The following is a 20,926-nucleotide window of genomic DNA, read 5'->3' as shown; positions in this document are numbered from 1 at the left end:
AGCTAAAATCTATATTTATACATCAAGGGATTTTGGCCCTAACATGTTCTACCCCACTGACAAGAGCCATGCTCAGTGTGTTTACAGAACTCTGGTAGCAAGACAAACCCAACAGACAACCCCCCTAATTTTGAAATCTGCTGTCTCTTTACAAACATCCTTCCTGCAAATCCCATTCAGTAAATTCTACCTGTTTCAATCAATTGACAGAAACCTAGTTGTATAGTCAGCCTGCTGTATATGATGGGCTAAGCCATGCAATGTTTAAGATGTACACTTTGCTTTTCTCAGTGATGAATGGTAAATGGCTACAGTAGATATAACCATCTAGTGTACAACTTTGTGCATTATCAAATGTGTGGAGCACAGAGGACAACCTTTCCCACCAATGCTCATCTTCCACCTTGTTTGAGACAGGATCCTTCCCAGCTGCTGAACATGCCAGGCTAGCTGATCCATGAGGTTCTGGGAATTCTCTAGCCTCTGCTTTTCTTTTTGTCACAAGAAGGATGGGAATACAGATGTACACTACTACCTTGTCTGTCTTTACATAGGGACACACACTTTTGAAGCAACCATTTGTCCACTGAAATATCTTCCTTGGTCACAAATGATGTTCTTAAAATATTTTTGAAAGCAGTTTTCCATAATGTCTCAAGGAGGGCAAAATAATAGGATTCTATTCTTCTAATGTACACATCTTATTTACCTAATTTGAGAGAAAGTAGAATATAATTTAAAAAAATTCCTAGCAATTTTATATGATCTTTTAAATATTTTATTCACATTAAAGTGTCAAATTTACTAATAGAAACAGTTTGTCGCTAAACTTCAGAGATGGACATTTTATCAAACATCTACGCTTAGTTAATAAGCCACAAAACCTTCAAGTACTTACTCTTTCATTATGTATTATGTTAACCCAACTTCTCATCATTTTAAACAATTTCATTGATATAATCTATACCATGCAAAATCCTGAAAACAGGAGACACTGCTATCTTCTGTTTTCAGGAACAAATCATTCTCTATTTACTCTTGTTTTTCTCATGCATTAGTAAAGATATGCAAATGACACAATCAGATGCATTTTGTTGCTCAAATAAAAATGCATATTTCAAAATCTCAGCTCAAGAGTGCCAATTGGTGAAACCAACTTCAGAATGCATTTCAAGCTGATTGGTGTTCTTACTTAAACCTCTCTTACTTGAAGGTTTAAAGTATCACACTTCAGCTAAGTATTGTTTTCTTAGAATGCTTTTGATTTCTAACTAAGAGTGCTATGAATGATGGGTTGCAATTGGAGAGATTCTTTGAGTGCTGAATGCTATTTATACTGTTCTTCATCTATATATCACTAAATAGAAATGAATCAAAATAAGAGAAAGCAGGAGATGGTATATATCATTACATAAAATAAACCTCTCAGAACAAAGTAGAAAGTCCTTTTAAAGATTGTAACAGTGTTTTCTCAATAATATAAGATGAAAAATAAAAATTAGAAAGAAGACTAATTCTAGTACATTTAGCAAATAAGAAATAGATATACTCTACACACAGAGATTTCATCTAATAAACCAATAATGACCTTATATACCACAGCTCTGACCTGTAAGGCTAGATATCTCCACTGATACAACAGTCTCATGTCAGTATCTTTGCAATTATCTGCTTTCAGATTGGATATGAGGCCTTCTCACAGGATGAATTTCATGCCTGGTCAAAGGTCTGTGACTACAGAGATCATAGATCCTGGGGAAAACCAATTGTTACTGTTTTATTAAATGGTCAAGCTAACAAACTGTCTTCTAAATATTAATATTTATGGCCCTAGATTTGTGCTGCTTCTCTTAACTCTAAAATTTTTTTTCTTTTTGTTTTATTTTTGCTGTGGGTAGTGGTTTTATGAAGAGACTCTTAACTGGTCAAAGAGCTGAATATAAGTAATTATGAGCTCTTAGCTGCAGATGGATAAGCTATATCAACTACAGCTTACCCAAAGCTCTGAAAACATTCTGGAAAAAGGGATAGGCAGATTTTAAGTTAGTCAAAGGGGAGGGGGTGAGTGATAAAATGCTGACCTCGAGATTTAACATGGATATTGTTCACATTGACTTACAGCAGCTTTGCACAAGATAAAGCCAGTTAAAATTCTAGCACAGATGGGAGAGTGCCTGTGAGGACCCTACTTGATTAGCTGATGAATTATAGGCAGTTAATGGCTATTAAGGGAGGAATGGTTACTTTCCTTCGTGGAAAAGAAAGACCTCATATCATTGGCTAAGTCTTAGTGATATCCATCCCCCCACCCCCTCACACATGAACATAGGTGGTGCTGATTGAAGATGGGGCTATCAATGCAAGTAAAAAAGAGAATCTAAATTTTAGAGGGATATGAGGTAAGAGTTGGATATTATCAGAATACATTTGATAGATACATGGAGTTTTCAAAGAATAAAATATTATTTAAAGAAAGAAATTTTTAAAGGTTACAGAAGTATCAAAAAGAAGAAATAATACTCAAGAATATATGTAATCAATAAAGTGCTGGACTTGAACACTATCAACCACAAAATATTGCTGAATGAACTTATGAAAGACATAAATGGAATATTAGAATGACATTGGATATGGATGGCTAAACATGACACTCATATTAAGAGAATACAATCAGTGCAATCTAAAGGTTCAATATAGTTAACATCAGAACCCCAATGATTTTTTAAACAATATTATTCAGGAAATTTTATGTAATCTTAAGGATTTCTCAGTACTCCGTCTTGAAAAAGAATATAGTTGAAGAGCTAACACTTTTTGACTTTGAACTTACCACAAAGTTACAATATTCAAAACACTGTGGTTTTTAGGGTTAAAAATGGAAATGCTGATAAATAAAGCTGAATGAAGAACTCATAATTAAACTTTCAGAATTAAACTTTCTTTACAGAGATTTTTTTAGCAGGGGTGCCAAGACTGTTTAAGGATTCTTTTCAGCTAAACATTCAGAAAACTGGGTGTATACATGCAAACATCAACAAATATTGGCTCTTGATGTTATGTGATGTACAAAACCCAACTCAAACCAAAACAAATATCTAATAAGGGGGAAGGCTAAACTATATAACTGTCAGAAAAACACATGGCAGGGGGGTATTGATTACAATGCATTTTTAAATGATTTATTAAATTTCAAATCAATATCAGAGCCTCCCTTCAACCCCTAATTAGGTAAGTTGATCATTAAAATTAAAACATTTTTTTTTGTACAAGAGAAATTGAAGAGTAAAAGACAATGCATGTACTGTGAGAAAAATTTGACATAAGACACTCAGTGATTTTGTGTTTAGCTCATCAAAGCACAAAACAAACAAGAATAAAAACCAGCAAAGGGTCAGATGGTGGTACATGCCTTTTAATTCCAGCACTGGAGTGGCAGACATAGGTAGCTATCTCGGAGCTTGATAGTAGCCAGGTCTACAGAACAAGTTCTAGGACAGCCAGGGTTACTCAGTAAAACCCTGAATCCAAAAAAGTAATGAAGAAACAATCAAACATAGGTAGGAACTTGAACTGACAAATATTTGAGCAATGAAAACGAAAATATAATTTACAATATTGTGATGGTTTATGTTTATTGTCAACTTGCCAAATTCAATAATCACCTCGAAAATACGTTTTAAATATATCTGTAAGAAATTGCATAAATTATATAGTACTTGAGGTGTTGTCATACTTTAAATATCACTATTCAATATGCTGGGGTCTTATATTGATTACAAAAAGGCATCATTTATCTCTCTTTCTGCTTCTTGACTCTGGACCAATGCTCCCATGGACATCTTATTTCCTCTGTCTTTTATTTCCCAAAATTATGGACTTTTCTTTACTTTATAAGGCAAAAAACATGTTTCTTTTTCAAATTGCTTTGGTTAGGTTTATTATCCCAACAATGAGGACAGTAACTAAAACAAAATAAATAGTGAAGATGGGACTGTTGCTATAGCACATTTGATTATGTATATTGGTCTCCAGCACTTGGGACAAATTTGTAGGAGGCTTTTGGAAGAATTTGGAGAGTTGGTTGAGAAAAGTCTTATAATGTTGTAAACAGAGCTTAATTTTAGTGATGCTTAGAAACAAGGATGCTGACAGATATGCAAATACTATGAGCCCGACTCATACATTTTCAGAAACGAATGACAGCTCTATTAGTGACTGGACTAGAGGCCTTTCTTGCTGCATTCCAAAAAGGAAGACAGAGTTATTCTATTTTCATTCAAACAAATTGAGTGAGACTGAATTAAAAGTTAATGGACAAATTTATTTATAAAGATTATATAGCAAATCAGGCTTTGGCATGATATTCCAGGCTCTCATTTCAAACTTCAGTGAGAGAGATTCAATGATAGGGAAAACATAAAAAAGTTTATGGAGATTTGTACAAGAAAATGTGAGATTGATGACAAAGAGAATGTAGACCATGAAGCACCTGTTATTATTTAAGGGCACCTTCATATTCTTTCAATAAGACCAGAGGAATGATTCCCTGCAGTTACGTTTCCCCTCCAGCTTGTGAAACGCAAATTTATTTGAAAGAAGAAAGCCTGAAATGAGAATAACACAGAATTGATTCTTTGCTCAATAACAACTCTCTAGGAAAGTGTTTTCACATAACCAGCCACCAAGGTCTGTATAGGTTACAACTATTAGTCTACGAGATGGCTAGGTTATGTTTTCACTTGGCAATGGGTCATCAGTATTGTCTTCATGGTACTAATTTTGCATGCACAAAATGTACAAAATTAGAAGAGTCATAGAGTCTTGCTACATGGTTTCAGAATGCTGCTGAATTTAGCTTATTTGTGGGAGGACTAGAGTCCCTGCAAAGAAATGCTAAGAGCCCACTGTATAATTCTATGAAGATAAAATTGAAGTGTATATTGGAATTCCAGGATATTGAAAATGCCCAAGGTCACAAAATTCCACTTAGGAAAGAGTAATTCATAAAATGGAGCTGGCCCAAGAGAGATGTTCTATGTGTTTCATCGAGCAGAGCTAGAGGCATTGGGTATTCAAGATCTCTGGAGCCCAGATGGCTTCATCATGAGTCTCGGATCCCTTATATGGAACTGATGGATTTGACGTTTTCCATTATTTATCACAGTCTTGCTATCATCATTATCTTCTTGCTGTACCTCTATTTCTCCTACTCAAAAAAAAATGTATACTCTTTGCCATAATATATTGGAAATATGTAAATTTTTTTGTTCCCTGCAGAATGTCAGAGTTCATAGATACCTGCATCTCAGAAGAATTTCTGTGTTTATGCTTTTAAACAGTGTTAACAATTATGGGAACTTTTAAAGTTGGGCTAAATATATTGTGCATTTTGAGATAGCCTCAAGCCTAATAGGACACGTGGATAATAATGGAATAATGGCTTAAGAGGAATATATATATGTGTGTGTGTGTGTGTGTGTGTGTGTGTGTGTGTGTGTGTGTGTGTATATACATACATACATATATGTATGTGTGTGTGTGTGTGTGTGTGTGTGAAACTGAGAAGGGGTAGCCTCAGAGTGGTTTATATTGATTGCCAACAGGCTCTAGAATAATCATGAACATGAATATCTGCAAGTGATTTTCTAAATTAGGTTAATTGAGATGAGGAGAATGACAATAAATGTGGGTAGCACCATTCAATAGGGTGGGAACCTTGGCTACGAAAAGATAAAGCAAGGTATGGGCCAGAACTTATCTCTTTTGCAATTCCAGACTACAGGCATGATACTGCCAGTAGCCTTTTCCTCTTGTCAGGATGTCTGCACCTTCATAAATGACTTCCACTTACATTTTAAGCTCAAAAAGACTGTGCCATCCTTATGATTCTTTGGTCAGGTGTTTTGTTGCAAGAAGGAAAATAACTGAAATAACTATAGCACTCAAGACTTACAAATGTAGTTCACAGTGATCAATACCTTTTATTAAGAGATTAATTTGTTTACTTGTGTGTATATGCGTGTCTATGCATAGTATATGTGTACTATATGTGTGTATGTGCTCATGTAGACATAAGAGGACACCAGGTCCCTTGAAACTAGAGCTACAGGTTGTAGGCTGTCTGATGTAAAAACTGGGAGTCGAACTCCTCACAAAATTAATGACTCCTGTGTTAAAGAAATCTTCTTAAAATGATGAAAATAAAAAATAACTCACAGACTGTGTAAAGTTCAAGAAAAAAACAAAACAAAACAAAACAAAACAAAACAAAAAAATGTCATGCTCAATCCTTACACACCAAGAAAATGTTGACTAATTCCGGGTTACACCCTGTTTTACATGTACTTTTTGCTCATTGTAACTAGTAAGACCTTAATTCAGAGTATCAAACCTTAAAAAAAAGAAAAAACAAGCCAAGCACTGACACAATTGTATTGTATACATTTATGCAAAAATGTTTAAAATTTTTCTTTTCTTTTATCTTTGTTTTTTAAATAAAGTTTAAAAAAACAAAACAAAAAATAAATAAAATGCAATAATTAATTGCTAGACTTTGTAAATAGTAAAAAAAATATATTGTTGAGAAAGTAGGAGCTGGATACTTGAGCTGGTGTTTGTGTCCACTGAGAACATAAAAAATTGTCTTTCTTATAGAAATTCACTGCATTGATCTTCAAACAATTAGAGTCATTAAAAATGTAACTTTATTTATGAGCTGTAACTGTCTTCTTGGAGGCTCCCTGCTGAGTAAGGTCACACTTTCTACTTTTGCTGAGCCCTAGCTGTCTGGTTCAACTCAGCTGTTTTGGCTCAAAACTCTCCAAGCTGGCTGATTCAAACTAGTTTTTCTTGCCTTCTTAATGAATTGCTCTGCTTTGAAAAACTTCCTCTGAATTCCATGAACTGAACTGCATTGATTACAAAAACTGTACAAAACAGCATGAACTAAACAACATTCAACAGAACTGCACCAAACTCAACACACCTGAACTCTACTGTATTGCCTGAACTCAAATGAACTACATTCACGGAACTATGCTCTATGCTTGAGTCACTTGAACTTCTCTTAAATAGTCTCTTTATCTTATTTCTGACTCATTCTGTCAAATCTTTCTCTGTTTCATCATTTTGTCTGCCACTCAATTATATGTCACCCTTAACAACCTTTCCCAAACTAACTTTACCTTCATTGTTTGAAATTAAAGGTATGCACTCAAGCCAGAGGGATTAACGATGTGTCATTACAGGTAGAACACACAGACCTAGAAAGAGTTTAGATATAATCCCTTACTAGAGAAGCCATGTTGCTAGATTAAAATTTCTCTAAAATCACATTTCTCTCAGTCTCTCTTTCAGTCCCCACCTCCCTCCCTCCCTCCCTCCCTCCTTCCCTCCATCCCCCCCCCTGTGTGTGTGTGTGTGTGTGTGTGTGTGTGTACTAATACACCAATGCTCTTAGTAGATTTTTCTTACCAGCCAGTAAGCAAAGAAAAAAAAATCAATCAGTACATAAATGGTAAAATTATTCACACATACACACTCATAATCATGCATGCACTTGATATATAAATGCATAGAAGTAGGATATGAAGGAATGAACCTTGTCTATTAGTCACACACAGATTCACAAAAAGACAGTAAATATTACACCATTAATAGCAGACAGTAGAGAGGTATGTGAGAAGCTCAAGAGAACAACCATAATGAAGGATACCAATGAATTTTACAGAAAACACAAGGTAAAGTCAAAACAGAAGCTGGAGTAAAGAGATGACAATGACACAGAAGGAAGAACAGCAGCAGCAACATGATTCTGATGAATATGATGATTAGAATCTCAAGTTGAAGCCCACCAAAGCCTTTTCAACCTAACAAGATCATATACCACCAGCGGCTCAACAGGACAGCTGATTGTTCTAGGAGGTTCAGAAATATACCTCTGCTAATGGTAATTTTTTTCCCACTCATGCCAGGAGTCATTATGTGGAATAATGCTACCTGGAGCTGAAACACCATATCTAATCCTTCATCCTGATCTACAAGTTAGAATTTCCTCAATGACTTTTAGCCTAGGCTGTTTGGGTACATGGTATTCTTAATACATCCACTTCACCAACATCCTGCAGTTACCAAGTCTATTCTTCCCAGTGCCTGATGAGCTGAAGAAGCTGTCCCTGTATGTACTGGTACAAATCCTGAGGCTTTAAAAAAGTACTGACGCAATTATGGGATACTGAGAGCCTACAATCCTTGCATATACAAAGCCAATTGCTTCAATTCACAACAAATATGTTTGCAATTCAGGTAACTAAACTTACAGCCACAAACGCAACCAGTAGATTGACTAACCAAGATGGGTCAGTGGAAGTGTGGAAATCATAGCTACCTATATCAGCGTATATCTCTTGACATCAGTAATTCACTCCTTGGTTTGCTAGAGGTATATGAACACAGCCAGACATCCCATAGTGTGAAAGAATGCCTCCCCATTGTTATCATGATAGTCACCCAAGCAGGCAAGTTACTTTTGGGAACTTTGCCACCTTACGTATAAGATCTACCAGTGGTGTCCCCTAATACAGTAGTCCTCTTTAACCTCCAGTGAGAAGGAGACCTTAAAAAAGCTGCAAAACAGCCAATACTGATAATTGCTTTATCTAGTTACCTGGATCAGAGATTCTTTGCTCAACTCATGCTACTTATATGGTCAAACCTTCATTTAGGAGGTTTCATTGTGAGTTTAGCAAGAGGTTGGAATGTATGTTGTATGGTTTCTTTTTCAAGTTCCATATAGGTCTATAAAAATAATGTATAACAAATGTGGTTTATTTAAATTGTGAAGGCACTGGGATTATATGAACCTACCACCATAGTAAAGGCAGTGTCTGTAAAGTGGCCTCCCTACATCAACTGTTATGCTTCACAAGCTTTCAGATGCCATTTATGTCTCTAGTCCCCAGCATGGTCTCTAAGTGCTCAGAATACCTATACACTGGAGGTCTCAATTTAACAATATTTAATGTGTTTAAAATTTCTTATGTTTAAGAAATATGACCAAGGTCATGTGAACATACCGTAATGCTAAATTCCAGTGCAAAAATTTGAGTGAGTACTTATGTCTTTTATTGATTTTTCCAACTTTAGACCACTGATAGTTTTGTGCAAATATGTCACAATGGGTGTTCATATATTCTTTTTTAATAAAATTTACAATTATCAATTTAAATAGATATAAAGAATTCTGAAGGATAACATATAACAGATAAATCCTGATATCATAAACATAAAATATTGTCACAAAAGGACAAATGTATATTCCTCCTTACATGAGTGTCTTAGTAATTTGAGGTACCTTAGCAGATAAAGTAAGACTGGGAAAAAAAGCTTACACTGTAAATATTTTTTCATTAAGTTTTAGAAGTTGGGAAAATCTCAGAGATCATGGCAGACCTCTCTGGTCTCCTCCTGAAGAGAGCTTCCCCCATATGGATACAGGAAAGGCTTTTAGAGGATTTGGAAGATAGAGGTGCTTTCCAAGAAATCCATGTGGTCCAGTATCCCTTGGACATGGGGCGAAAGAAAAAAAAATGTTGAATGCACTGGCCATTCAGGTGGATTCTGAAGACAAAATTAAATATGATGCAATTGCTCAACAGGAACAGTCCTAAGACAAGGTCATTTACAGCAAATACACTGACCTGGTCCCAAAGGAGGTTATGAGTGCAGATGACCCAGACCTGCAGAGGCCCCATGAGGAGGTGATTAGAGATAACAGAAAAGACAAGAGTTGCTTTGGAGAAGTCTGTGTCTCAGAAGGTTGCATGCCAGTTCATGCAGTTGACAAGTTGGCTCTTGCTCAGTATACCTGCTACACACCCTCTCAGCAAGTAGTAGCATTCAATTCTGGAGGTAAACAGAGCATTATTCGGGTGGTAGAAATGTAGAAAGACCCAAATGGATCCTCCAGAATTTAAGATTAATAAGAAAATTCCCCGGGATCACCATCTCCTGTACCTGTAATGCACTCTCCTGGTTGGGAGATGATTATACAGGAACAGAACAGCAAGAGAGGATTCCTCCTAGTATTTCCAACTGGAAGAATGATGAAGGGTATACGATTCCATTAGATAAATGGCTGGCTGCTGATGGAAGAGGACTTCAGACTGTCTACTAAATGAAAATTTTGTCAAACTGGCTGAAGCGATACATTGCTCTGAAGACATTGCTCAGAAGACCCGTGAAACTGTGAAAATGCGAACCCAAGTAGAGAGAAAGATGGCTCAAAAAGAAAAGGAGAAACTCGAAGAGAAACTTAAGAGAAATGGCCCAGAAAGCCAGAGAAAGAAGAGCTGGGATCAAAAAAGAGGATGGAGAAGCCCGGGAAAGAGATGAAATCTGTCATGACGCATGAAAGAGAGGCAACATGACCGGAAGCTGTCCAGGGCAGCTCCTGATAGGAAGTCAAAACTATAGAGAAATGAAAATGGACGTATCAGTCAAGCCATTGCTCTTTTTATACCCAATTCTTGATCTTGCAATGATTTTCGGTATAAACAATGGCTCTTCAACCAGTCCAAAGGTAGGGACAGTAGATTTGTAAGTGAAGAAGATGAAATTTCAAATGTTTATGATCAGGCCTAGAGAGGTTGAAAAGATACAGCTCAGAGTATCTGCAGACCCAGTAAAAATCTGGACAAGAATATGTACAGTGGTGACCTCAAAACAAGGATAAAGATCAAAAGATTTGATCATGATAAAGAGTTTTCTGGTTCAGACCATAGACAGAGAGGCCGAGAAGGACCAGTTCAGTTTGAGAAAGATTCTTTGGGTTTGGACAAGTTTTTGGAAGAAGCCAAACAGCATGGTGGTTCCAAAACATCCCACGATAGCAGTCAGCCCAAGGAACATGAGAATGAAGGCAAGAAGCAGAAGAAGGAGTAGATGGGCCTCTAGAAACTAAATTTGACATAGATTAGAGGACTGCCTGCTCTGGCCTCGCTGAGAGAAGATATACCTAAGACTTGAAATCCCAGAGAATAGGGAAGCCTGGTGGGTGGGTGGAGGTTGGGGGATATCCTCTTGGAGATAGGGGCAGAAGAAGTTTCTGAGAGATGCCCAGGAGGGGAGTAACAACCAGGCTGTTAAAAAAAAAAAAAAAAAAAAAAAAAAAAAAAAAAAAAAAAACCAAATAGAAAAAAGAAAATCTGGTTAAAGATTTAAAAACAAAACAAAGAAGTTGGAGGGGCTTTTTCATGTTTTTTTTTTTTTTTTTTTTTTTTTTTTTTTTTTTTTTTTTTTTTTTTGTCATGTGGCAGAGGAGAGAAAATCAGTGACGGACGTGAAAGGAGATAGAGACAGAGGAGAGAGGATCCTTCTTAGTACATTACCTCCTTTATGCCAGTTCATCACACTGACCTTCGTACCCATTCAAAATCCCTTTTCTTTTACCAGGACATGAACGGTGGGCAATTCCAACATGTGAATGTATGGAGTAAAGAGATCCCAGGAGTGTACTAAGTGAGAAGGGAGGCTCTCCCCGAATGTGACAAACACCACTGCATGGGCTGAGAACTGTGATGGACTAAGACTTAGAAGAGCATCCCAGAACCACCCTAGTCCCCTTTTCCCACTGCCTCCTGGTCTACAGTGATACGAACTGCTCTGTCTTGCTTTCCCCACCATGATGGCCTGAATCCCACGAAACCATGAATAAAATAAGCGTTTTCCCTCTTCTGTTGCTTCAGTGGGTCTTTGGTTACTGTAGTGATGAAAATTAATAATACAAAGGAATACAAAACTTCTTTTTGTTTTGATGAAAAATCTATCTTTAGTGGACAATTATGACGGTTGCACCAATGCTACTGAACTGGAATTTAGTCCTTTAAAATAAATGTGATATTGTATGTTTTACCATCCCTTTTAGTTAGGCTCCAGGTTATTACATTCATGGGAGTGATTAATATTAAATAAGCTTCAAATAATTTTAAGAAATTAAACAAATAATGTACATTGTATCACCCTATACAAAACAACCTAGATAACACATCAGAATGCTATTAGAATAATTTTGTACATTGTTACCAAGAATTTCAAAAAGTGTTTTGAGAAAGAGTATCAATTAAACTTCACCTTTCTGTCATAGCACCTGTCCTTGCATGTTTATATAAAATGGAAATATAAAATCATAAGAGGAAAAACCCAGTCTGCACTTGATTCAAACACAGCAGACTATATACTAGTAGATCAAGACCTTAATCCAAGGTAAAACCATTCTCTAAACAAGATGTGCACATAGAAATCCTGGTGTTACATCCTATCTTTGGACTTTGACATCAAACAAAATTATTTTTTAAATAAAATAAAGTTAATGGGAGATGGTTCAGTGGTTAAGACTACTGACTATTCTTTCAGAAGACCCAGGTCCTACTTCCAGCACCTACATGGCAGCTCCCAACTACAACTAACTCCAGTTTTAGAGGATCTGATACCTTGATCTGGCCTCAGTGGTAATCAGATACACAAACAGGCACACAGACATGCATAGATATAAACACCTATAAATATAAATTTTTAAAAATTAATATATTTTAAAAGCTAAGGAAAGAAAATCAAGTAACTCATATTGAGACTTTCTTAATTGAAATTTTATATTTAAAAACAAATTTGTTCCCTCCTGATGCTTTTTACTTTACATAAGATAAAAAGTAAAGAGAGTATAATGCCCAAAACACAGGCTACCAAACTATTTACAGCACTAGAATATGTATGAGGAATTCTTCTAAGGAATATCTACCTAGCTCGTTTTTATCCACATAGAGAGGGAGTATCAGCTCTCATTTCCAGAATATAAGAACCTGAAATACAGAGGGTGGCTAATTCTATGATGTGAATTTAAAATAACTCTTTTAAGTTTAGGAATGTGGTCTATGTGTCCCTGTGCCTTTGAAAGTAAAATTTCTTTCTTTTGTGGAAACCTTACAGTTTGTGAATATCAAAGAATACCTTGCTTTAGGCAAATATGCACAGAACTGTTCAAAATAAAAAAATGAATTGAATTGCTAGCATATGTCAGCAATGCATTACAGACAGACAGACAGACAGAAACACATATACGCACAGGAAGAGAAAGAAAAAGAGAGAGAGATTACCCACATCATTCAAAAGCTTGGAGTGCCTAAAAAGAATCTTTTTTTGTATTTTTATTTACTTATTCATATATTTTATACATTTATATTTTAAATGTTATCTCCTTTTCCAGTTCTCTTGTCTCCCATTCTCCCACTGCTTCTATAAAAATGTTTTTCCCCTCCCATCCGCTCACTCCCACCTCACCACCCTGGCATTCCCCTAAACTGGGGTATTGAGTCTTCACTTTTTTAAATTTATTTTTTTTCAAATTTATTGAATATTTTCTTTATTTACATTTCAAATATTATACCCTTTCCCCCACTCCTTCTTCCTCCCCCTCAACTTGCTTCCTTGAAGGTGCTCTCTCTCCCAATCACCCTCTCCACCTCAGTGCCTTGGCTGGTTGATGATGTTGTAATTCCCACTACAAAATTTTCTTACAAATATTTGTGCTTGCAGATAACCATTGTATTGAACATAGAGTCTCCAATGGAAGAGTTAGAGAAAGGACTGAAAGAGCTGAAGGGGTTTGCAACCCTGTAGGAAGAACAACAGTATCAACTAAGTCTCACCAGACCTTCCAGGGACTAAACCACCAACCAAAGAATACACATGGAGTGACCCATGGCTCCAACAACATATGTAACAGAGGATGGCCTTATTGGGAGGAGAGGCCCTTGGTCCTGTGAAGGCTCTTTTTTTCCAGTGTAGGGGAATGCCAGGGCATGAAGGCAGGGGTGGGTGAGAAAGTACCCTCATAGAAGCAGGGGGAGGGGGAATTGGATAGAGGACTTCCAGAGGGGAAACAAGGAAAGAGAATAACAGAACATTTGAAATGTAAATATATAAATTATCCAATAAAAATTCAAAAAAATTTTCCCACATTTGCTCATGGATATTAGCCCAAAATGTATTGGCCTGATGTTTAACATTTTGAATGTGCAAATGAGTCCTATTTGGGTCTTTCATAAACCACCATCATTTTGATACCATAACACACATTTAAAGGTGAGTTATATCTTCTTTGTTAGAGTTTTCACACATCAAACACCTCAGTGGTTCCTAGATCACAGCAGAAGTTTGGCTTGAAGCATTTATCTTACTAATATGGAAAACCACTGCCATTTGGAAACCCGGGGCTGACAGCTCACTCATTCATTTACCATTATAGGAACTTCTGATGGGTCCATTTGGGAAAAGAAGATGCCTAGTTCTTTATAATTAATGAAGCTCTGTTAAGACACACACTAGTCTGCTTTGAGTTGCCAATTGCAGCGTAATTAGGCCTCCTCATTATAATACAGTGACTCCTTAATCTAGGAAATAAAATTCAGCATCTAATTTTCACTAAATCTTTAGGTCCATGAAAAGAAAATAGCTACAATGTATAAAGAAATATTAGAAAATTAAAATGTTTATATTTGAAAATTGCAGAAGCTGAGAATCAAAAGTAAATTTACTTGGAAAAACAGGAAAAAAAGGTAAGTTAATTTTAAGTGGGGATTAGAAACATTATGGCATTAGTGACAAATATAGCAATATTGATGAAAAGTCAATACTTCTTGGAAATTACACATTTCCAATCCTGTTTCAACCCCCCTACGCTGATGTTTTCTATAGTGTATTCTGCAGAAGACTTAGGCAAAGAAATATTAATTATAAAAAGGAAAATAAAAGAGATCAAACAGAGGAATAGACAGAGGGGAAGTTTTTCTTGTCTCATTCTGTAGGACCATCAGAACATGAACACAAAATCCAAACAGGACATTACAAGGAAGATTGCAACAAAGTTCCAACAGTAAGAATGTATATAAAAAAAGAATTAACCTTTTATGAGCTTACACAAAATGTAATTTTAAAACTTAGTTTGAGAGGAGGAGGTAACCTATCTGAGGGGCAAGTCTGCAAGTCATAGGTTTTAAACAAAAAATCCCAGTGCCAGATCTGGGATACTTTCCTACAGTATGTTAGTCAGAGAGGTCCCAGGAGGCCTCTAAATAATTCAGTGTATTGTCATTATTTTGGTTAACCATTAGAACTTGATAGTACAACCCTACTGCTGAAACTGTAGAACTATTGGTGATGGACTGAGAGAAATGGCACTAAGACTAACCTGGAAACTTCTAGTCAGGTGGCTAGTTTCATAGTGCCAGAAGTTGCTATACAAGCTGCTGGGGAGTAAAATCACCAACAACCATACCTAGCTCTGAATTCTGTGAGCTACCACACCAAATGACACGGCAAGATATGCTCATTGGTGTAATACAGGCATGAACACTATGTTCATAACCACATCTAATTAGATTTTTGAACTGTTCCTCAAGAGGGAACTCATGTTTGGAAAAACTGTTCACGAACCTATGACTGGGGACTTCATAGGCCCTCAGTGAGTGCCTCCTACTATTGTTTTGCTAGATATAAATATGGTATAAAACTGCCTTTTCAAAGTGTATTCACTGTACCTTTATTCCACTAAACTAGTACAGCTACTGGCATTTAGTAGAGATGCTTCTTTGTAAGGCAGAGGGTGGTTAATACAGAAATTCACTTGTCAAAATGCAAATAAGTGACAATGGTGTTTGGTCCTAAATAGGACTTTTATAATCCACCCCCTGACACGTACCTCTACCTGTCCCCAAAGGTCAGGCAATTTTCACATAAAAGGGAGCAGAATGATTTTTAATAATCTCAAGATGGTGATGAAGTGGCTGATGTACTTATGAGCTCATTACAGCAGTGGTTACATGTAGAAGATTTGTTCTATCCCATTTTACCATAGAAACAGGGAGAATCTAAGATACCACATTGTTCTTGAAGGACTATGGATAATTCATGGCTGGAAGAAGGAGGGTCATGTCCTTCTTGTAGTCATGCAGCTACTGTTGGGAGCAGAGCATGAAGGTCCTTGTGCCCACAGATCTACAGCAACCAGAAAAGCTAAGCAAGCAAATTGTCTTTTTAATGAAAAAGAACATATATCTATCTGTTCTTCCATCCAGAAAATAGGGAATTGAAGGTGATTAATAGCCCAGTGATATGCATTATCTACAGGACCAGGCCATATAAAATTTCTACAGGCAGGACCAGAGGTAGCTAGTAATGTATATGACTCTTACATTTTGTGACTCCCAAAGCTCCCATAACCAGAACCAGAGATACTTTGGAATAAATGACATGTACACTGAATTGAGTTTTCATGTGGTTACAGTTCGTTGTGAAGTGGATATTTATTACTCCAGGAAAACATTCTTTTCCAAAGTGTTTTGTGTTTTAAATATGATGACAATGATTCTCCTGCATTAGATTTTCCCCAAGTCTGGATTCAGGTTGACCAAGTTAGCCTGAAATGAGTTCTCATTCTCGTGTCTTCCTGGATACCTGCACACACCTGTCATAGCCACTGCTGTGTTGCCCTTGTGCCTGTAAGTAATCTCCCAACCACATGCACACAGGCAGCACTAAAATAGCTCAGCTGGTTTCACAAATACAACATACATGAAAGTGGGGAGGAGACTTATTTAGAAGAAAAGACACAGTGAGAGGAGTAGCAGGGATGAGGCAGGGTCATAGTGGACAGAAAGAACTAAAATCCATTATGTGTTTGACCCTGTTAAAGAATAAAAATTAAAAAAAAAAAAACTAAAATTGAAATGAAGTAGTAAGCCAGTAGTAAGAAAAACAATGTCAAGTCTGGGAACACATAGCAAAGATACTACAATTAGAGGATATTTGTTTTGTGAATATAAAATTGGTTAAAAGTGAGGGGAAACTGTCATTTGCAGCATTATTCACAAAAGACAAAAGGTTTATGGGTACAAATAAAACATGGGATAGAATGTAGCAAAGTCATACAAAATAATGAGTCACAAAAAACTTTATTGTAAATAAGACAGTTATTTTATTAACATCTCTATGCGTATCAATAAAGGAAAGAGAAATAAGGTGTTGGAAAGAAAGAACATGTTGTTATTCATAGAGAAGATAGGACCTAGAGAAAATTTGGAAGTCTCTATAGATGAATTAAAAGCCAAGCAAACCTCATTGCTAACGAAGTCAAGTTAACCACCTCTGGTCATGGAATGGGGAGTAACTCCTGTAAGAGACAGATAGGAATAGACTTTGCTGATCTAGTGCAGTCTCTACCAAGTGATGTGTGTAGTTTCTGAAGGTATTAGCGCATGCGCTTGGATTTCATGCAATTTTCTGCAAGTAAATTTCTACTTCAGGTATTTAGTGAGCTACTGAGATCATCACATGCCAAAGGTAGTATCAGTTAATCCTAAAATAACTCCAGGAAACAGTTTGGATTTGGTTCTATTTTTACAAGCATAATTAAATGTTGCTATATTGCTTACCTTTCTAAAAATATATAACACGAGGTATTCAGAGTTCTGAAATCTTTAAGGTGGCAAATTCCTGTTGTGTTTACATAGTATAGTTCTCTATAGTTTTAGTTTGATATTGTTTTGATTTCTCTTGATGATTACTTTTGTTCAAGATTTTGGTCACAGGTTTCTGGTTCAACTCTAATTCAAAATGAGTCTGAATTCATAACAGCCATGAGCTGTTATGATGATTTCATGCCTGAGAACACCATGCTTAGGGAGATAATATTGACTGCACATTGCATTTTTCTCATATTCATGCAAGATTGACTCAACCTGTCAAATGTTTAAAAAATCAAAGGCAGACTTATGGCCCAAACATATATTAAATCATGTACACAAATGATTCATCACAAAAGCCAATCCACTCCAATGGGCCAGCAGCCATGAACAAATCTCAGTTAGGCCTGAAACCTAGAAACCAGTCTTCTCTTCTGTTGTTAATGATGAGATTACAAAGCCAGCAAAACACAGGAGATGAATGAATGACCATAAAATACATGATGTGCGCTCCAATACGACCCAAAGTAATCAAAACAAATTAGATCACGGTGGTATTTCTTTCTATTCAGTCTAGTTTTTTTTTTCATTTTCCCTTTCTACTTTTCAGCAGAAGTAGATGTTAGAGGAGAAAATATTCGCTGGCTTGACACAAAAGGCAGGGAAATTTGGCCACACTTGTGCAGATGGAAGACAAATTAATCTGGTTCATATGTTTTAAGTACATCCTAAAATAAAAACTGGAGACTAATTTGCACCAGGAAGGGGGGGGGGGCTGTTCACAAAGCCACAGAAGCATGCAAGCAATTTAAAATTTCAATATGTCCTTGCAAGTTTAACAATTTCCAATGAGGTAATAATGCTATGTATTTGACTTTATGATATGATTTTGTTTAAAATGCACATTTACATTTCAAATATTACATCTGACCTAATTATTTCAAGAAGTGTTGAAGTTGTTTTAAAATTTCAATTACAGTCCCTAGGATATTTTGTTTCATGTGACTATTTCCTTGTTTGAATGTGCTATCAGATTTTACAGCAGCTGAGCTACCAGGAACAGTGCACACATGGCATATGTAATTTTTTCAATGGAGTGGAGTCCTTGGAGGCACTTCAGCAAACTTAGTTGTGAAAACAGACAGTCACTATTCTTATATTTTCTCCCATAAGTGGAAAATACATAAAAAATTCCTTCCTTGTGGATAGCTATATGTTTAAAAATCAGATGAGGAGCTGGGGACATGGCTCAGTTATTAAAAGTGTTTTTCATGCAAGCATGAGGACCTGAGTTCAATCTCTAGGACTCACCTTACAAAGAAGGTGCATATCTGGAATCCCAGCACTGGAGAGATGGGGTGCACATCTGTAAGCCCATCACTGGAGAGATGGGGTGCACAATTGTAATACCAACACCGGAGAGGTGGAGGTGCATATGTGTAATTCCAGCACTGATGATGTGGAGTTGCTCATCTGTAATCCCATCACTGGAGAGATGGGGTGCACATCTGCAAGCCCAGCACTGAAGAGATGAGTGTGCACATCTGCAAGCCCAGCACTAGAGAGGTAGAGAAAAGATTTTAGACTTTCTGGTCAAGTATTTTAGCTGAATTAGTGAACTCAAGTTTCAGTGAAAGATTCTATCTAAAACAATGTGAAAAGCTATTGAGGAATCTATTCTCTGGAGTTTCTGTAGACTTCTGTCCTCCACACACATGCATTACACATATACAGATAATCATAATGATAAAAATGACATAATAGTCATAGTCATTTGGTTATGATGTAATACCCAAAGAAAACAAACCAGGCACTAAAGTTTGACAAAGTGACTTTTAAAAGTATTAAATTGCTGTTCTATGCAGCACGTTGACATGTCTCCTACCTCAACAGAGGAAAAGGCATGATGAACATAAAATAAAACCAGTTCAATTTTAATCTTTCGTTTCATCCCTATTAAATAAAACTTCCAAAAAGTGGAAGCTATGTCTTCAAAAATCTGTATTCATTAAGTAGGAGATGCTTGGTAACTTTCTCTTGAATGCACATAAGTCTGCAAAATAATGTTGCTTTTGAAAGGTAGGTTCATGGAAATAGTTTTCAATGCCCCTCCAAGCTCTGTGATGCTCTTAAGGAACCCAGAGCATTCTGGATGTCATCATTGCTTTGTCCATAATTTATCCATGTTCCTTTAACATTGCCTACTCAAAGAGACATTTTGCCCAAGAAAATTTTATGTACCTAAGGTGTATAGGAATATAAACTATGTATAAGATATTATTCTAATACTGAGTTATAGAAAATTTATTTGAAAACAATGCTTTGTTATACATAGAATTGTACAACCTAGTACAGATCAAAGCAAATTATTGGACTACTGACATAAATGCATTTGTTTATTTATTACATCATTTCTCTGCTCCCATCCTCCCTCTAAATACTCCCAGATAATCTCCCTTGGTCTCTCATGTGTTTGTTTTTTTTCAATAAGAATTAAGTCTTGGCTGACTAGTTGATTCTGTAAGAAATAGGGCATCTTCAATGTTTTTCTGAGTACAACAATATTTTTATTTTTCTAAATATCATCATTGAGAATGCTGTTTCATGTAAATGCATAATAAAAGTAAAAGTTGGGGCCAATAAGATGACTCAGCCAGTAAATGAACTTAGGGCCAAGGCAGCATTCACTCTGCAGGAGCCATAGAGTAGATGGAAAGAAATCACTACCACAAACTCTAACCCAACTTCCACACACATGAACACTATGGTGCCATATATCCAAGCACAAATTCAGCATACACACACACACACACACACACACACACACACACACAAAAAAAAAAACCAAAGAAACAAATAAATACGCACTCAAAAAGTTGTTAGAACTAATATTCATAAGGTTATTATAGAAATCATTGGAAATCCTGTTCTAATCCCAAGTCAAGTCTCACTGGATGAGTTCTTGTAAAATTTCTTTCAGTTGGACTGTTTTGTTTTAACTGTTGGTGGTTGTTTTTGTTTTGGTAACAGGGTCTCATGGCATCAAATATTCCACATAATTGGCATTAGCTTTACATTCTGTGCCTACCTGACAAGTGCTTAAATTACAGCCATTTAAAGAATTTTCTTATATGATCATTTTGAAGATTCTTCTCCTATGGACCTGACCTGAGATTATTCAAAGCATTTTGTTTTTATGTGATATCATAAATTCCTGAATGTTCAGTGTTCATGTTTGTGGGTGTGAATGCAAGCATGGGTATATGCCTTATTTCTTCATATTTCTTGCTGGAGTGTTTTTATTCTGCTTCTTTACTTGCAAAGTCTGATATTCTATCTTCAACTCCAACCATTCTGCTTATAAGGCTTCTCCCTATGGTTTCTAGTTGAGTTATTAAGTCATTCAATTCCTT

The 20,926-nt window shown here is 36.2% G+C and overlaps 1 pseudogene across 1 annotated transcript; it reads left to right on the top strand.

Annotated features, from left to right (window-relative positions):
• Positions 1–7,703: 7,703 nt before the first annotated feature.
• Positions 7,704–10,941, top strand: LOC308418893 (SNW domain-containing protein 1-like; annotated as a pseudogene). Its single transcript has 2 exons — positions 7,704–7,739; positions 9,419–10,941. The product of its transcript is annotated as an SNW domain-containing protein 1-like (transcript).
• Positions 10,942–20,926: the final 9,985 nt, after the last annotated feature.

The sequence above is a fragment of the Micromys minutus genome (genome assembly GCF_963924665.1).
Source record: "Micromys minutus genome assembly, chromosome: 3".
Taxonomy (NCBI): domain Eukaryota; kingdom Metazoa; phylum Chordata; class Mammalia; order Rodentia; family Muridae; genus Micromys; species Micromys minutus.
The sequence above is the reverse complement of the archived record's forward strand: the minus strand, read 5'-3'. Positions and strand labels throughout refer to the sequence as shown.